This window comes from Petaurus breviceps, unplaced genomic scaffold (assembly GCF_028583685.1).
Source record: "Petaurus breviceps papuanus isolate PSGF00001 unplaced genomic scaffold, PetGlider_PUasm1.0 174, whole genome shotgun sequence".
NCBI lineage: Eukaryota > Metazoa > Chordata > Mammalia > Diprotodontia > Petauridae > Petaurus > Petaurus breviceps.
Window position 1 is genome coordinate 49,447,848 of NW_027185761.1, and position 10,585 is coordinate 49,458,432.

Here is a 10,585-nt window from a genome sequence, read left to right on the forward strand (position 1 = left end):
ATGCTATGTAAATGTTAGCTATGGTGATTATTGCTCAAAACCAAAGATCATCAAGGATCTTCTTATTGCCCAAACTCAACAGCACATTCCTCATCCCCATCCTTCTGGTCACCCCTGTGGATACGGACATTGGGACCATTGAGAATGCCCAAAGGTGAGTTCACTGATGTTAGTTTTAAGCCTGAGAAGAGGCTGTGGCTGACTAACCTTATGGTGGCTGACCTTTCTTCCCAGAATGGGAGAATCAGAGATGCTCAATCAGCCTTCTCCACCCTCCTCTCTCCAGCTGGGTCTACAAACAGATGGCTGTCAATTTCACTCTTAAAGCTCTCCAGGAAATGGGTTTCCATGATCCCCCTTGGTTGTTTAGCGACCTTGTCTATCAAGGCAATGCTCATCATAAATCATTCCTAGTGCAACTGAAACTGATTAACTCTTAATTAATCCCAGGAGGAAATGGAGAACAGTTGGTTAACTGTCCTTCATAAGGAGAACACTTAGTGGTCTGAGTTTTGCCTCTTCACCTTCCCTTCTTCAATCCAAACTATAGGACCTCCTTCCATCTCCATACTGCTGAGAGATAACAACCCTTCTAATCTTTGATAGGTAGGATTCAAGAAGTGATAAACCACCTTGGAGAGAGACATTGTTTGGAGCCCCCCTCCCTCCAAAAAGAAAATCATTATCTAGTGGCAATGAGTCACTCCAAGGTGGGTTAGCTTGGCCTTGAGAAGGAAGATACTCTGTCACTAGGACAATACTCAAAGCTTGATTTGGACTTGTCAGAGGCAGATACAGGGTAGCTACAAGGCACAGTAGACAAAATACCAGACCTAGAGTCAAGAAGAGACATCTTCCTAAGTTCAAATCTGGCCTCAGAAACTTGCTAGCCATGTGACCCTGGTCAAGTCACATAACCCTGTTTACCTTAGTTTCCTCATCTATAAAATGAGCTGGAGAAGGTAATGGTAAACCACCACAGTATCTTTGCCAAGAAAACTCCAAATGGGGGCATGAAGAATCAGACACAACTGAAAATAATTGAATAACAACATCAGGTGGATATAGCCTTAAAATTCAATTTTATTTCCACACCAGGGAGGTGGTTATAGCAGTAATTCCGTGGAGAAGGAAAGCAGTGTGAAATAACATGGGTCAGTGGAAATAACACTAGATTTGGGCTCTAAGGACCTGAATTTGCTTCTCAGCTTTCCTCCTCAACACCTATGGGCCCTTAGGGCACTCACTGCCCCTCTCTGGGCCTCAGTTTCCTGATCTGTAAAATGAGGAAGTTGACCTAGATGACTGCTGAGGTCCCTTCCAGCACTAGGTCTGTGAATTCATTATGCTTTCATTTCCTCCTCCACTGCTGCCCAAGTTCACATCTGCACCTTAGTCTTTCGATGCACAAACAGCTAGCTTCACCAACTTCTTTCTTTTGTGCCCGCAGGAAAACTCCAAGCTCTTCAGGAGCTGCTGGCACAGTCACCCGAGACATGTCAAAAACAGCCCATGGAGGGAATTTGCTTTCAAAGTTAAACTAGTCAAAGGCAACAACAAGGCAGGGAGCATGGACAGAGATGGTGCTTGGCAGCAGCTGCAGGAGGATGGGCACCGCCCTGAAAGTGTGTCTCTGCAGGACCACACAAGTTCAACACGATGCCAAAATCCTCCACTCATGCAGCCCAGGCTCTTCTGCCAGCTTGGTGGAGAAGACTGGGCGGAGCTCCCTGGTGGCACCTGTATTCGGCTATGCCAGCCATGGTTGACTGAGATCACCTTTGTGCATTTCCCTTTGCTCTGCAGGCCTGCCACACCCCAACCCTGTCCCCCCCACACACACACACCTCCTGTACCCAGATCTGACTCTATTCTATTTATGGCTCCCTCCAGGGATGGAACAGATACATAGGCTGCCCAAAAAATACTCAGAGAAGCAAACAGCTGGGGCAAGCATTTCACTGACGGCTGGGGCTGCAGGCAAGATCTGGGTCAAAGCTCCATTATTGCAAAAGAGATATGTGATTTTAGGGAGAAAAAACCCAGAAGTTACTACCAGATTAAAAATAGTCCTTGTGGCACTAGCACCATGACCAAATCAAAAGCTTATACTACAAACCTCCCTGGCTGGAGCAGGAAAGAGGCTAGTGTCCAAAGGTAAGTCTTCTGTCTGTCTGCCCTCTCTCTGATTTCCCCTACCCCTACTGACACCTCTCTGCAATTCCAGAAGTTGGTCGCTGTGTTTGCTACAAAAGAGATGAGAGAGCTGAGGGTCTGAGAGCAGATAGGTAGTCATGAGCTGAGTTTCCTACCCAGTGCAGCAATATTCTCTGTGGTATCACTGACAGATGATCATCCAGCCTCTTCTTGATCATTTCCAGCCACAGAGAACTTACCCCAGCCTCTTTTTGGACAGCTCTAACTCAATTCCAAGGATGGTAGGAACAATATCTACCATGTAGAAATTCCTAAGTTAAAAATGTTCAAAGACAGACAAGAGATGGAGAAATCTGGGGCAAGCAATAGAGAATGAATGAAAAAAATATTTACTCTGTGCCAAACACTATACAAACTAGCCTACCACATAGGCTAGGCTAATTTTTCCTTAAAAGACTGAAACCATCCTCAAGACTTAATTGGCTCAGAGGACTAGGCTTGGGCATTTGTTTTTACTTCCTGATGGCTTATCCAGACCAGGAGTAAGGAGTTGGTCTCCTCTCAGGTTTCTGACCGATAGACCAACATGGCCCACACACAGGCAGGGAAGTTATAACCAAGTTAATCAATGCTATATTCTTGCTGAATATCCTCTCTCTGCAATGGCTTCCTTTTATTAACTATTAAATGGTCTGAGTATCTCATTTAATTTGAATTTGCACCTAAAGCACCAGACTTGTTTCTCTCAGGACTAATTTATGACACCATGCAACAAAGTAATTTTATCAGTATTCAAATTACCTCTTTCAAAATTCAAGGGTTTCCTGAGAGGCCTGGTTCAAGTTCCTACTAGTTAAACTCCCACCTCCAACTCCCATGACTTTAGAAGACTTCAGTAGGTAGGTTGGTTTGTTATAGAGAGATCCCCCTAAGGTGGGATCGTAGACTTTTTTTTGGGAAGGGCAATTGGGGTTAAGTGACTTGCCCAAGGTCACACGGCTAGTCTTTGTGTTAAATGTCTGAGGCTGGATTTGACCTCAGGTCCTCCTGACTCCAGGGCCATTGCTCTATTCACTGCACCAACTAGCCGCCCCTCATAGACTTTTTAAATTCTGATTTTGATAACTATATTTCAACATAATTAGTTTCTTTTGCAATCCTATGTATTTTGTGCATTTAAAAAACATCATTCCAAGAAGGGGTCCACAGATATCACCAGACTGACAAAGGGGTCCACAACACACACACACACACACACACACACACACACACACACACATAGACACGCACAGACACATACACACACACACAGACATACAAAGGTCAAGAAGCCCTGGAAAGAATTAGAAGACCTGGGTTTCAAACACTGTGCACTGTTTACTAATGCAGTTATCCTAGGAAAATTGCCTATCCTCTTGAGTCTTTGTTTCCTCAACTATAAAATGGAGCAAATCGCAGTTTTCCTTCCTACACAAAAAGCATTGTGAACATCAAAGAAGATTGCATATATGGAAGTGTTTCAGAACTGGAAAGCATTATGGAAATGTGGACTATTAATGATATTCAATCATATTCTCTCTTGCCCTTGTCTTTCCAGATTAATGACTAAGGAGGCACAATTTCACTCCAAGACATTTAATAACAACTCATATGAACTGAACATGCCTTTCTACTAACCTGGGGGCCTCAGGCTACATTTCTTACATGACTTTTCATCCTGAGACACTTAGCCTTGGCACTGCATGATGAAGATTGAGGGACAGATGGAAATCAATCCCCATGTATTGGAAAAATGATTACCTGGAATCAAATGCCCAGGATGGCATTATCTGAAGAAATCCCTGGCACCAGTCACTATGAAATGAGCCAATTTAATATTCCCTCTTCCTGCCTCAGAAATCTCTTTTGTTAAACAAATCGAGAAACAAAATTAAAAAGAGGTGTAATGAAATGGAAAGATTATTGAACTTAGAAGTAGGAAAATTTGGTTGAAGTTCCAGATGTACCATTTCCTAGCTGTATGCTACCAGGGGCAAGACATTTCACTTCTCAATTTCCTTATTTACAAATGAAGAGTTTGGATGAAATGATCTCTGAGGACCTTCCCAGCTTGAATATCCCATGATTCTATGAGTCTTGCTAGTATATGAAATATGAGGAGGAAGTGAAGAAAGGATAAAAAAATAGCCTAGAAAAATGAGCTCTCCATCTTTGAGTCTGTGATAGAACAAGAGAGGAAAGCCAAGCATAATCTGCCATGTCTTTGAGATTTATGGAGAGCAGATTTCAAAGGGTTCAGAGAAAGGATAGGTAGGTTATTATGTACTCAAATTCTATAGGGGAAACCAGCCTAGGAAGTGCGATGAGCTCTACTGCAATGGAATCCTGAAGGTAAAAAAAGAAACAATTGTGAGGAGGAGAAGGAGGAGTTCTCTAAAGAGATGGGTATGGATGCATAGGAAATTCCTAAGTTAAAAGTGTTCAAAGACATAGACAGGAGATGGAGAAATCTGGGACGAGCAATAGAGAATGAATGAAAAAATATTTACTTTGTGCCAAACACTATACAAAGTACAGAAGATACAATATAAAAAAAAAATTAAAGCAAGATAGTCATTTAATGTCAAAGAGCCCACACTCTAACAGGAGGAGACATCCTATAAAGGCAGGTTTCAGATGCAATGCAGATGGCAAGAACTTGAAAACCTTAGGATAAGAAGGGCTAACGGTAATGCCAAAGGATCCGGAGGGCATGGTGGAGAGGCAAATACTAAGGAAGGCTCGGGGGAACTTCCAAAATGGCATCATGAAGTTCAGAATGCCCCAAGGTTCTAGAATAAAGGTAGAGACAAGGAAAACATGACTTATCAAAAGTCATATTGTGTGAAAAGAGAAGGGTCAAAGAAGGAGCATTGTTCATGTTCAGACAACAAAGAGAAGAGGCGGTTCATTTTCTGTGAATTTGGTGCTTACCATGCATAGAAAACTGTACGAGGTATCCCATGCCTCAGGTAACAGCTCGCACATCCGATGAAAATTCCCTTCCTAAAATACACTCTCAAGCTCTCTCTCAAGAACTTTGGACTTGATTATGTGACATAGGAGACATGGCACAGAATAACATGCCCTCATCAGAGAAGGTGCTGTGCTCTATGAGCAAAGCACAATTGAAGTAGCTCAAAAGAAACATGGGACACTCAAATTTAGAGAATCCACCCCGAATGTTGACATGGACTGTTTGCACCCAAGCTGTTGCTAGAGCCTTCTCAGCTCATGTTAGTCTGATCAGCCACAGCTGGACACACTGGAACTTGACTCTAACATGCCATTGTGGTCCCCTTCGAGAACAAAGAACAGCAACCAAGCAATCCTTCCTAAAGAAGTCAGGCCCCAAACACCCTCCTCCACTGTGTGAAGCCATTCATGCCCCCTCCTCAGACACACACTCTTTAGCTCCTTAGGCAAAAGGAAATACACCTCTGCTGGAGAGGCAAGCAGCCAGGACTGAAGCACTATAATATTCGAAAAATTCAACAGCAGAGCAAGAATGGAATGTGCAGTTCCTTCCTGCCCAGAATAAGAGGTCCATAAGAGGACTCAACGGTAAGTGTCACTTTAAGAGTTCCTTCCTTTGTTCATTACAAATATCTTTGCTTGAGATAGAGGCACTGGAATGCAAAGACACTGGCCCAATGAATGGGGTCCACTCCTTATCATTATTGGGATGATATTATTCATTTATTAAGTACTAACAGTGCAGAACACCAATTTAAAAGCAGTTCTGCTCCAATGGACAGCAACTTAATCTAAGAAAAGTCCTCTATAAAACTGAAAAACACCATTTCAGAAAATGACGTCTTCCTCACCTCGAGCCAAAATGTCTTCTTTTTCCTCTGATCCAGGGGAATATTTCACAGGTGTTAATTGGGGAGATTTGTTCACTTAGTTGAGCTCAACCTTTTTTCACTGTTACTGTAAAGCCATTACTTTTATTGTCTCCCTCTCCCCCCCCCCTCTCCAGAATGCAGGGACATTCTCCTTGTATCATTTTTGTCAAGAGAGTCACACTGCATTATATGCCATTAAAATCGAGAAAATTGGTCTTGAAACATAATTATGCCTGAAAGTGTAAGTACTGGAGAGACACTGCTATGATTCATAAGTCAATCCACCTCAACCTCAGGAACAAAATGGATGTTTGGTGAAGAGAGTGATTTGGAGTCAAGAATCAATCAATCACTAAGCATTTATTAAGAGCCTATGAATGAACGAACATTTATTAAGCCCCTTTTAGAAAGAACTATGATCAGATCCACTCTGTCTTTGCTCCTCAAAGAGTGTGTCCACCTACTCCCCTAAGGCTCCAATCACTATCCCTGTAATTTGTCAAACTAAAATATCCCTCTCTGACTACATTTACCTCTGTTAGAATGGAAACTCTCTGAGGAAAGGGAGTGTCTTTGCTTTTGTAATTGCATCTACAGTATTTGGCAAGTAAATGCTTTTTCATTTGTCCATTCATTCATTCATTCACCAAGAACTGAGATAGGCATTAAAGCTATAAAGACAAAAGCTGAACACTTCCTGCCCTCATGGAGCTTATGTTCTTGAGGAGAGAGAAGAAGAATACAGAACACATGCATAGTATAATTCAAAATAGAGTCAAGGTTTATTTGCTTGTCTTTTTTTTGGGGGGGGGGACGCAAAATAAAATTGTCCTTCCCCTCAAGGAGTTTACATTCTATCAGAAACCTGGGTTCAAATCCTAAATCTGACATTTAGTAGCTATGTGACCCAGAGAACAGTCCCCCCTACTACTGGGAGCCTCAGTTCCCCATAAGATAGTGATGGTCCCAGCTGTAGTGCCTTCCTTATAGAGGCTTAGTCTGAGAATCAAACAGTGCTTTGCAAACTTTAAAACACCATAGAAATGGTGTCCTTTATTATTATTATTATCATTATGCAGATGGAAAGTTCTTTTAGATATTAAAATGATTAATGCTACTTTCCCCTCCATACATTCATTCATTCATTCCTATGTTTTAAATGTATTTATTTTGGTCTTTTGGGGAAACAGGTTCACCGAGAAGGAACTGGGGCAACACTAAGCTTTTGCAGTTAAAATGGTGGACTCTTGGCCAAGCTGAAGAGGAGCTTCTATTAGCTATGCATGCCTGCAGCATTATGAAAATAAGAATCAGGTTTCTTGGCTTGGACCATTTGGGGGTGGAGGGAGAGGGTGGGATGGTGGAGGGATTGTCTTAAGATGTAACCCCCGGCTGGAAGCAGAATGTGCTGTTTGGATCATTATCATCTCAGGAAGGCTGGAGATGAGCTGGTGTTTCCACTGCATCACACAGAGGCATGAACCAGTGAGCCCAGAAGAATCCAGGTATTTCAATCATCTTCCCCAAGTCCTCTGGTCTGCCCACCCACGCCAAAGGGGCAGCACTGAGGCCAGTCTTCCTCAGGCCTCTTTTCCAATCTGGGACAAATTGGTGCTTTGTATAAATCGTTACAAGTGAGCTCCCTGATATATGTGGATCAGCCATCAGTTGGGGCTGTTAAAAGAAGGGCACTTTCCTTCTTGAAAGCTTTCATGTTTAATTAGATCTGTAAATCAGACTTTTTTTAACCCCTCTAACTCTTGTTTTCGCCAACTGGGACCTTGCCGTTTTGGCACAAGAAGCAAAAAGACATGTCTGGCTTTGCAGGTAATGGTGACTCACTCTTGTAAAAACTTCCCTGGGTTACTAAAGAGGACTGCATGGCCTTTCTAGGACAGCCAGCAAGTTCTACTTGAACAGGGCCTGCTGATTTAAAGGAGCCATCATCACCAGCCTTCACTTGGGGATGCAAGAGATCTTTCTACCTGAAGTTACATCCAGGCAAATCAGGGACATGGAAGAAAGACTCCCAAACTCTGCTTAATGCAGTGACCAGTGATAACGTCAAAGGATTTACTGAACCAAGACTCTTCTGGGGGAAAGGTGGGGGACTACAGGTGCAGAATGAAACAAATGTTGTCATGTGGTCAGCTGTGGCTAATGAGACAATTTCTCTTACTTAACCATAATTCTTTATTCCAGGGGAGGCTTCTAGGTCAATGGTAAGTAATATTGAGAACTGCACTAAGATTTTGGGATGTGGATAAATAAAAGACCAGGCTATGTGTTAGTAAGACAAATAAACACAGCACACAGGAGGGCTGCTAACACAGGCTCACTCTTGATCAGGTCAGGCAGGAAAGACGCTAAGAAGGGGATAACAAACTTATTTCATTCTAGTCTAGTTTTCTCAGAAGAGGATTGCTGATGATGGGGGCACAGACTCCTGCAGCATTCCCTGATCACCTTTCTTGTAGGGGCCAGTGAGAAGGGGGGGGGAGGGCAACTACTCCTACTACTCGATGGGGAAAATCAGCACAACTTGTGCATCCCCTACATCCCCTCAAGCCTCAGTGGGGGCCAGTTGAGGCAAACACAGATTCCTCCCCCCAGCCTTGATGGGGGCCGATCAAGACATGCACAGCATCTGTGCACCCAACCCCACGGTGACCCTAAGTTTCCCCATTCTCTGACCACTGACCACCTGCTTTATGGGGGCAACAGACAAAGAAGGCATATTGCCAGCAATACCTCCCAAGTTTACATCACCCCATCCCTGTATCTCACTGTGCAGTCACGGTGGATGTTTATATTGTTTATCATTACATAATGCTGCACAAGCATGGTGGAGATGTTTTGAACCATAACTGTGGCAACTGCTATCTATTACCTGGGAACAAGAGGTTGTTAGGACTATGGATCCTGGGAAACTGAGCTCTAGGAAATAATAACAAAAATTCACTTTACAAAAACTAAAACCCATCTTACCTACACTGAAATTCGCCTTACTTGCACTGAAATTCACCTTACTTACAGTGTTGCAGTAGATAAAATCAGTAGGTCAGCACTGCAGATACAACCAAAGACAAGAGCCCCGTTCCTGCCTTCAGTGAGCTTACATTCTAATGGGGAAGACAACATACAAATAACTATTCACATACAAGATATAAACCAGTAATGTAGATTATTTCATGGGGAAGACACTAGCAGTGGGGGCAGGGGAGGGATGGCACAAAGATGTCCTGCAGAAGATGAGAGCCGAAGCGAGCCTTAAAGGTAACCAGGGAAGCCAGAAGGCAGAGCTGAGGAGAAAGAACATTCTAGGCATGAGGGATAGCCAGGCAAATACTTGGAGTGAAGAAACAGATTCTTGTGGTATAAGCAGGTTAGTATGGCCAGACTATAGACTGCAAGGAGTCTGTACAAGGAAAGTGTAAGAAAGGTAAGAAGGAGCCAGATTGTGAAGGGCTTCAAATACCAAATATAGCATTTTATGTCTGATCCATGAGGTATATCAGGAAGTCACCACTGGAATTGAATTACAGAGGTAATATGATCAGACCTACACTTAAGAAAAACCTTGGCAGCTGAGTGGAGGATGGACTGAAATGGGGAGGAAATTAGAAGGCTGTCAAAATAGTCTACATGCAAAAGGTACATTGAGAATTGTGGGCCCAGAACCAAAAAGACTTGAGTTAAAATCTTGATTCAGGCATTTACCAACTATGTTAAGTCTTTTAACTGATTTTGGCCTCTGTTTCCTCATCTGTAAAATGGGATAAAATAGCACCCACCTCACAGGGTTGTGGTAAAAATAAAATAAAATGTTATTTGTCAATTCTTTCATAAACATTAAAGACTGAGATAAATATTACATTATTATTGTTTTTGTTATTAAAAAGAAAAGGAATGACAAAATTGAGTGCAGATGCAAATGGCTAATTGCTTCCCTGTAATTGGCAGCTGTGGATGGGATGACTTGTCCATGAGAACTTTTTTGGCTGCAAAAAATCATAGATTTGATACATACGATTTGGGATTCCATTTTTCAGCTGCTACATTTGGCACAGATATTGAGAGAAGCCAAAGCAATTTAACAATGGATTGAGGACTTTCATTCTGTTAATGGAATGTGGATGCCTCTGTATCTTTATGGGGCAGAAGACCATGTCCTAAGGCCTCCACCACCGTCTTAAGAAACATAAAAGGACTTGATTCACAAGTTGATATTCTATGGTCTTGAGTAGAGTATGAGAAGCATAGTTGCACAGGATAAGCAGGCATGACTGGGTTGGGATTGGCATCATAGGATGGGAACATCCATATCCCAGAGGACAGAGATCTATAGAACACTGGTGAAGCCAGCAGCTTTAAAGCCAGCATGGATAGTGCACTGAACTTAAAATCACGAAGACCAGAATTCAAATCCTGCCTTAGACATTGACTGGCTGTGGGGTCCTGAGGAAGTCCCTACACCTCAGTTTCCTCACCTGTAAAATGAGGGGGCAATGATGAACTTTAAAGGTTCTTTCTCGATCGGT

At 42.7% G+C, this 10,585-nt stretch overlaps 1 long non-coding RNA gene across 1 annotated transcript; it reads left to right on the plus strand.

Moving 5' to 3' along the window:
* The first annotated feature begins 1,284 nt into the window (after positions 1 to 1,284).
* On the plus strand, positions 1,285 to 10,110 carry LOC138158152 (uncharacterized). The gene is made up of 3 exons (XR_011167569.1): positions 1,285 to 2,157; positions 3,755 to 5,760; positions 7,235 to 10,110. It is a non-coding gene; the product is annotated as an uncharacterized lncRNA (long non-coding RNA).
* The last annotated feature ends 475 nt before the right edge of the window (positions 10,111 to 10,585 follow it).